The 8,966-nt window shown below is 48.6% G+C and overlaps 2 protein-coding genes across 3 annotated transcripts in view; one reads left to right on the top strand and one right to left on the bottom strand.

The window, feature by feature from the left end:
• ANGPT4 (angiopoietin 4) overlaps positions 1-8,966 on the top strand; it is a 210,665-nt gene that overhangs the window by 188,186 nt on the left and 13,513 nt on the right. The window lies entirely within an intron of this gene.
• Positions 1-8,966, bottom strand: part of FAM110A (family with sequence similarity 110 member A) — a 273,110-nt gene that overhangs the window by 110,883 nt on the left and 153,261 nt on the right. The gene's annotated exons all lie outside the window — the stretch shown is intronic.

An 8,966-nucleotide genomic window follows, 5' to 3' on the forward strand; every position in this document is an offset into this window, starting at 1 on the left:
CAACCACAGGGCCTAGGACTTGCCGATCAGAAGGTCGGCAGTTCGAATCCCTGCAACGGGGTGAGCTCCCGTTGCTCGGTCCCAGCTCCTGCCAACCTAGCAGTTAGAAAGCACATCAAAGTGCAAGCAGATAAATAGGTACCGCTCTGGCGGGAAGGTAAACGGCGTTTCCGTGCGCTGCACTGGTTCGCCAGAAGCGGCTTAGTCATGGCCCAGAAGCTGTACGCCGGCTCCCTCGACCAATAAAGTGAGATGAGCGCCGCAACCCCAGATTCGGCCACGACTGGACCTAATGGTCAGGGATCCCTTTACCTTTACCTTTACTTTATGTGTACAGGTATAAAGTGCAACTGATTATCAGTTTTGTTTGTGTTAAAGAAAATTCAATAAAAAGCATTTGGGGGGGGAAAGAAAAAGAGGAGAAGTCACCTAAGGTTTAAAAAGAAGAAGAAGAAGAAGAAGAAGAAGAAGAAGAAGAAGAAGAAGAAGAAGAAGAAGAAGAAGAAGAAGAAGAAGAGTAAAGACCCAGGAGAGGAAAATACTGAGATACAGGCTCAGCGTTGAATAGACAAAAGGGAGCCAGAAACTCAGGAGGTGTGATCAAAACTCTCCAACCACCACAAGTTACGCAGCCTTAAGGAAATGCAAAACTCCTTCAGAAGTGAGGCTGTGCCATCCATCTGAGCAGCTGGCACTGTCAGCATGCAAAGCAGGGCGGCGCCTGACCCCACTCTGAAAACGCCCAACAATTCCCTTCTGAAACTGGGACACAATTCCCAGGCCACCATCCTCAGCTGCCCTCCTCATGCCAGCAAGGAAGAACAACCGAAACACCTGTTTCCTCCTTCCCCTTTAAAAGGGTCCAAGATGCCCTTTCCTTTTCTCTCCCCCCCCCTCTTTTATTTGGGACGCTTCCCTCTCTCTGTGCCACTCGACTCCAGCTGGGGATTTTATGGGGCGGCTGCGGTGCTAACCTGTCTTAAATCAAGGCAGCGGGGCAGGCAGGATGAAAGATGCCACAGGGAGCCAGGTGTACCCAGCAGAAAAGATGGAGGTCTGAGGTTGTGAATGTGCCACCTGTGAGCTCTCTGCCCTCCCCCCCCACACCCCCGCCTGCCCGCCCAGCCCCCCAGGCTACCAAGGAGGGGGCCAGTTTCATGATTCATGAGTGAGCGGGCCAGAGCATGTCAGGCAGGTGGTGTCAGGGAAATAACCAAACAGAGCCCAGTCACCCACAATTCCATCTCTTAGGTTTAACACAGAAGCATTCAGATTATGATTCCCAGAACCAACGCTTAATCCTACACAGGGGCATAGGAAAGGGGGGCAGGGGGGGCAGGCAGCCCCAGGTGCCATCATGGAGGGGGGGGTGACAAATTATCAAGCAACAATAACTGCCCCACTAGGGCAGTTCATAAAAAAATGCCTGCTCCAAAGATTATATAGCTATATATGAAATGTCATGCATATCAGTTAATATCTTGACCTCCTCCATGAAAACAGCTGTTTACTCGGCCGTTTTCCTATGTCGTGAAGGCTGGAATTTCAATTCAGTGCAGCACTTACTGTTCCCAACCCTAACCCTGCGGAAAGCCATCTAATTAGACTTTAATTTGAATTTGACATGTTTTTAGGAGGTAATTTAATTATTGTTTGATTTTATACCAGTGTTGTGTATCTGATGTTAGCTGCCCTGAGTCTGACTTCGGCTGGGGAGGGCGGGATATAAATAAAAGTTTGTTGTTATTATTTATTCCTTTGTAAGAAAATATGAAATAACATAAAGCCATTTTTGCAGGTTAAAAAAAAAAGTCAATGTGTGTGTGTGGGGGGGAGACAAGAAATTTTCCGCACTGAGTACCACCTGAACTTTGTACGCCTCTGATCCTACGTTTAAAAAACACACACCCCTATTTACACTTAGAATTGTAGAGTTGTAAGGGAAGAAGAAGAAGAGTTTGGATTTGATATCCCACTTTATCACTACCCTAAGGAGTCTCAAAGCGGCTAACATTCTCCTTTCCCTTCCTTCCCCACAACAAACACTGTGAGGTGAGTGAGGCTGAGAGACTTCAGAGAAGTGTGACTGGCCCAAGGTCACCCAGCAGCTGCATGTGGAGGAGCTGGGAAGCGAACCCGGTTCACCAGATTACAAGTCCACCGCTCTTAACCACTACACCACGCTGGCTCTTGGGAGACCCTAAGAGTCATCTAGTCCAATGCTGGCATCACAGCTAGAAAATCCCTGACAGGTGACCATTCAACCTCTGTTTAAGGAGAGACCACCAGAATAGTCTGCTCTGCTGTTCCACCATCAGAAAGTTCTTCCTGACTTTCAGTCGGAATCTCCCTTCTTGCCATTTTAATCCATTGGTTCAGGTCTTACCCCCTGGAGCAGCGGAAAACAAGCTTGTTCCATCTTCCGTGTGGCACCTCCTCAGCCCTTCAGGAGGGCTGCCTGCTGAGGGCCTGAAGGGCCCTGTCCTTTCCTCTCTCAACGCCAGTGTGGTGTAGTGGTTAAGAGCGATAGACTAGTAATCTGGTGAACCGGGTTCGTGTCTCTGCTCCTCCACAAGGGTGACCTTGGGCCAGTCACTTCTCTGAAGTCTCTCAGCCCCACTCACCTCACAGAGTGTTTGTTGTGGGGGAGGAAGGCAAAGGAGATTGTGAGCCGCTTTGAGACACCTTCGGGTAGTGATAAAGCGGGATATCAAATCCAAACTCTTCTTCCTCTTCTCTCCACCTGGCTTGGGGCGGGGCCTGACAGGCTTCACAAGGACCATGGCTGCCGCTCAGCAGAGAAGGCTCCTCTTTCAAAATTGTTTTTAATTTTTATCTGCGTTCTTTTAAATGAGACCGTCTTCTTGGCTGTGAGCCCTGGAAGACCCGCACTCTGCCTTGCTGGCCCTTTCCGATCTGGCCTGGCAGAGTGGAGTGAGGACTGACTCCAGCTACAAAAGCTGAGGCTGTTGAACAGATTCTTGGGCTGGAGTACAGTGGTATCTCGGGTTACAGACACTTCAGGTTACAGACGCTTCAGGTTACAGACTCTGCTAACCGAGAAATAGTGCCTCGGGTTAAGAACTTTGCTTCAGGATGGGAACAGAAATCGTGCAGCTGCGGTGCAGCGGCAGCAGGAGGCCCCATTAGCTAAAGTCGTGCTTCAGGTTAAGAACAGTTTCAGGTTAAGAATGGACCTCCAGAACGAATTAAGTTCTTAACCCAAGGTACCACTGTATTGTTTATGGAGGATTGAGAGAGCTGCTGGATATTATTGTTGCATCTTTAGTTTTTGATCTTATGATTTACGTGGAAATTGTTTCCATTTGGTTGTGTACTTTTTGATGTGTTTTATTTATTGTTTATGACTTCTGCTATGTTTGTAATTGTGTAAATCTTGTCATGTTGTAAGCCGCCTTGAGCGTAGTGTCAACTATGGAAAGGCAGCTACAAATAAAATAATGAAGATGATGATGATGATGATTGAAGATGGCTCTCGAATCAGCGCCCAGTCTTCTCTCCTCCAACTTGTTTGCTCAAACCACATCTCATATTTGCTCTCATTGCCTCCAACATTTCTCTGATAAAAATAGGGACGTCATAAGGAAAAGCGGGACATTCCAAATAAAATTAAAATCAAATCAAATAAATCAAATAAAAAAACGACAACCGGGATGGCTGCTGTAAATCTGGGATTGTCCCAGGAAGATCGGGACAATTGGAAGGTCTGCATTCATGCTTTCCACCTCCAAATCACCACACGCACATAACACCCTCCTGAAAGAACACATGGCCCATGAGAACAATCTGGGGCTCTTTATGACATCATAGCCCATCTGTCTCCCTGGCAAGGAGCCGTGACATCACAGGCCTTGCAAGTTCAAGGTTAGCAGTCCCGCTGGAGCAAACAGAAGCCACCTCTCCAGACAACTTGCCTTTTAGGTCGGCAAAGGGCAGCTCTTATTTAAATGCCGCTGCTTAGCAATGCCCCCCCCCCTCTTTTCTCCCTGAGCCCATCTCCTTGTTGCTCCTTTATTGCATGCTTCAGAGAGTCCCTTTCGCAAGGCCTTGGGCGGTGGTGGGGAGAGTCCGGTTTTCCCTGTACCTTATCTGTTAATATGGAATCCTGTTTCCCTTTCCTTCCTCGGAGGCACAGCAAGCGAATTGGCGATTACTCATGCCCTATTTGTGCCAAACACACTTGCCCGCTGCCCTGCGATATTTCTGCACCCCTCCCCACCCTGATGTAGTGCAATAAGCGAGGTAATTAAGTGTAAAAGACAAGGTAGGGGTGCGGATTGGGGAGGGGGAGCGAGAGGGACGGCTGGGGAGGGGAGAAAGAGAATAGCCCCCCCTCTTTTCAGGAGCAGGGGACTGAGATAATATATGCTAATAACCGGCAATCAGAGCTGCCGAGTGGCATTAATACTGCTGACTGCAATAAGCCTCTGTGTGCAACCCCCCCCCTCCCCAAATGCACACAAAGAACCCCCTTCTCCGTGCACAAAAAAGGACAGAGGGGAGAGACACACAAGGAAGAATGCAAACCTTTTCTTCCACGCTAGGAAGAAAGGACCCCCCCCCCCAGCCTCCAGAAACCCACAATGATCTTAAAATTCGTGGCTTTCTGGGCAGCTGTATGGAAATAATTTTCCTCAACTGAATGTGATAGCCCCCAACATGAGGTTGGTGAGGGTTTAAAAAAAAAGTGGGGGTGGTGAAGGAGTTAAGAGTACGGGGCTGTATTGAGGAAGGGGAAACAGATACAGAGTGCCAGTGGGATGCAATGGTTAGAGTGTCGGACTTGGGCGGACAAGGGCAGAGTTCGAATTCTCCCTTGGCCATGAAACTCTCTGGCTGACCTTGCGCCAGTCACTGCCTCTTAGCCTAACCTACCTCACAGGGTTGTTTGGGGGATTAAATGAGAAGCAGGGAGAACCACATATGCCTCCTTGAGCTCCTGGGAAGGGAGAAGGGGGGATATGGACACAATAAACATAGAGGCCAAGTCATCTGGGGCAGGTTGAAGCACAAGAGAAAGAAGGAGAAGTTGCGATTGCAGGCTTCTTTTGGATGGAGAGGTCAAAAACTCTGGTTGTGTGTCCAGAAGTGGTGGGCATTTGGGCTTTGTCTGGTCTCCTCTCCACCTTCCTGTCTTCTAGGGTGTGACACCTGCACTGGCATCAACAGCAACAACATACAGGGCCATCAGCTTGCATCAGGGGTCTTTTTCAGCCTGTGGGGCCACATCCAGGGGCCCCATGCTGGTGGGGAGTGCAGTCAGATACCAAAGTCGTCATCTTCTTTGGGGATCCCTCGTAGCCAATTAAGATTGCCTTCCATAAACACGGTTTTAACAATGAGTCTGTGACTGTGGAGGCCAATTCTGGATCCACACGTCTTTCCACAGTGGGGACATTGGTTTCCCGGTGGGAGTTGATCTCAGCGTGGATTTGCCAAGCATTTCTTCCTCTTAGCACATGTCTCATTTTCACCCTGAATTTCTGCTTCTTCAGAGTCTATGACACCTTTGGTAAAGGCTGTTTTCCAACTGGAGCACTCGCAGGTCAGTGTTTCCTAGTTGTCCGCGTTTATACTACATTTTTTTAAGATTTGCCTTGAGTCTTTGAACCTCTTTTGCTGACTACCAGCATTACGCTTTCTATTTTTAAGTTTGGAATAGAGTAGTTGATTTGGAAGACAATAATCAAGCATCCGAACAACTTGACTAGTCCAACAAAGTTGATGTTGAAGAATCATCCCTTCAAGAGCAACACACAAAATGCATCAAACAGGCAGCAGTGATACGATCATTTACCTGGGGGCGCAGGCTATTGTTTACTTTTTATTTATTGTTATATTTAATTTCCATTCTGTGTTTATATACAATATGTATATCATTGAAATACCAATTTCAAAATAAATTTTATTTCAAGGGTTGTCTTTTTTGAGATTTCATTTTAAAAGAAAAACTGCACAGGGCAGGTTGTGGGACTCCAAATCCCATCAGCCCCCAGTAGGGATGAGAGGAGAAATTTGACACAGTTCACATTTTAATGCAAGCCTACATGATTCACGAGGGACGCGGGTAGCGCTGTGGGTTAAACCACAGAGCATAGGACTTGCTAATCAGAAGGTTGGCGGTTCGAATCCCCGCGATGAGGTGAGCTCCCGTTGCTCGGTCCCTGCTCCTGCCAACCTAGCAGTTCAAAAGCACGTCAAAGTGCAAGTAGATAAATAGGTACCGCTCTGGCAGGAAGGTAAATGGCATTTCTGTGCGCTGCTCTGGTTGGCCAGAAGCGGCTTAGTCATGCTGGCCACATGACCCGGAAGCTGTACGCTGGCTCCCTCGGCCAGTAAAGCGAGATGAGCGCCGCAACCCCAGAGTCGGCCACGACTGGACCTAATGATCAGGGGTCCCTTTACCTTTACCTTACATGATTCACAGTTCCTGAAACAATGCGGAATGAAACAAGGCTCATTTACACCCAGGTGAAAGAAATGTTGCTGTGTACACAGGCTGGGAGCCTCAATGGAGCCCCTTTGGAGGCTTCACCCAGAACAAAAAAAAATGTAGCCAAAACCCCCCACCCCACCCCAATATCTACGGCTCTGAACAATGCATGAAATAAAACACAGGTATCCAAAAGTCACACTTCTCCAAATTCCGCAGCAAAGCATTCCAACCAAATAATGTGTTGAAAAATGCATATGCTGCAAAAAAGCGGGCATTAAAATGCAAATAAAAGTAAGAGCGTACTACTACTATTATTAGTTTGCAAAATGTGTATAGTAGATAAATATGCAAAAATTAGGAGAAATTTGCACAAAAATGCTGACAGGTTTTCATAGGGACTCTTTGAAGTTACATAAATGTGGAGAACTGAACTATTTCCAAAATGAGAAACTTTAAGAAACCAAATTGGAAATATTTGTCCATCCCTGAGCTCCAGTCAGAATGGGCAAAAGTCTGGGATAATGTGAACATCTGGGATATGGCAACATCTGTAATGTCACAAGTCTGCCGCAGCTGCTTCCTAGATTAAGGACGGTGCATTAGTTTCTGCTCTGAAAGCTGCAGGGAAACTTTGCAATCTGTAGCCTTCCTGGTGCAGTAGTTAGGCCACAGGCTAAACAAACAATGGTTGCGATAAAATGAATTATCCAAGGACACGGAGGACAGGATTCATTTCATCCCCAGGCTGGCAACGCTTTGTGGATTTGAGAGGGAGCCATTTCAACAGGCTGCTTGGCCCAAGCTGACAGGCATTGGCAACAGGCAAAGAAACACCATCCGCCAAACGCCTGGTGGACTTTTTAGTGGCTGTCCTGGCCTGATGGCACAGCGTAAGGAACAGGCCCTGATTTATACCCCGAAGGAACTGGAAATGGTCAAAGTCAAGAAGAGTCTGTGCAGAACACACACACACACAGAGAGAGAGATAGAGAGAGAGAGAGAGAGAGAGAGCGCTTTGCAATGCGCCTTGAACAAGCTAGGGTCTGTGCTGTCCTCCCATTACCACTGCCTTTTTCTGGGGTCAAATGAAGACACAGGCAGCTTCATGAACAGACAAGGGACAGCTGGATGATTAGGGGTGTGATCAAGGGCTATGGAACAGAAGACCAAGTTGGAGGTGTGGACCCTCAGGGGTCTCAGATTTCAGTGGCGCCCTGTGCGATGCCAGAATTCGGCCTACACACACCCTGCTTGCCGTGGGACCTAACCAATCTCACTGCCCTAAATCCGGCTCTGTCTGGGGTTCAATCCGCTGCAAACGTCTCCTGTTGAAAAGTAACCAGGAGCTGTGCACTGGGGCTTGTGGGGGAGAATTACCTCCGTGGGTTGTGTGCCTCGCATTATTTTGGAGGGTGGTAGTGGTGGCACCATTGAGGGTTTGGTTTTCTCCAGCTGAAGCAGCGAAATAACTTCAGCTGGCTCTAGATAAAAGGAATAAACTGACTCTTCTCCTTCTCCATTCCCGCTTTTCCAAAGGTCAAAGTACTCCACCTTTTGTTGAACTGGGAAATCAGGGTTTCTCACCGCCCTTGAATCCAGGCTCAATAACAATCATAATTTGCTGGGTCTTAAACCACCCTGGGTTTGCACCAAGACAAAGAAACCGTGGATGGTGGTGAAGAGAGGGATGGGGGAGAGAGAGAGAGAGAGAGAGAGAATCTTCCCCCCCTCCCCACCCCCCTCTCCCCTCCTCTTCTTCCTCAGACACGTGTCCCTATTGTTCTGCCTTTGGCTGGACACGAGGAAGGGGAGGGGAGGCAAGAGTTAATCAACCCTCCGGGTGGAGAGAAACGACTGTCGAAGGAGCAGTTTTGCTCGAGGGGAGGGGGTCGATTTGGAGGAGGAAGGGGAGGGGAAACGACGAGGGGGGCGGAGGAATTCCCTGCATGGCGAGGAATTTGGGTGGCTGTGTTAGGAAACGTTGCGCGCGGGGGGGGGGGAGGAAGAGTGTTCCCAAAAGGAGTAGAAAATGCCGGCCTGTTCTGGAGCTTTGCTCAGTGGGGGGAGAAAGGGACGGATGCAGTGGAGGGAGCGATAGGGATCGATAGGTACCTATTTTTGCCTCCATCCCTCTGGCAACCAGCATTCCATTTTATTTTCTGGGGTGCAGAAGGGGAAGAAAAAAGTTATCTTGCACTGATTTTAGAACAGATTTCAGAGCGCCGGCCTCTCTCCTCATCTTGGGTACAGACTTTGCCTGCGAATTTCTCCCGGAGCTGAAATTGGCCGTCGCCGCGTGGGTTGTACAATGCTGGCGCGGGGGTGGGAGAGCCGAATAATATGGGAAAGGTGTTTATAGGCTCAAACCTTGGGCTCTAGACGTGTGTGTGTGTGTCGCAGTGTTAACCAGATGGGCAATGGAATACTGTGTTCCCTCCCTCCTCTCTCTCTCTCTCTCTCTCTCTCTCTCTCTCTCTCTCTTTCTTCCTCCCCCCCCCCCCTCACCGCA

The sequence above is a fragment of the Podarcis tiliguerta genome (assembly GCF_965153285.1).
Source record: "Podarcis tiliguerta genome assembly, chromosome: 6".
Classification (NCBI taxonomy): Eukaryota; Metazoa; Chordata; class Lepidosauria; order Squamata; family Lacertidae; genus Podarcis; species Podarcis tiliguerta.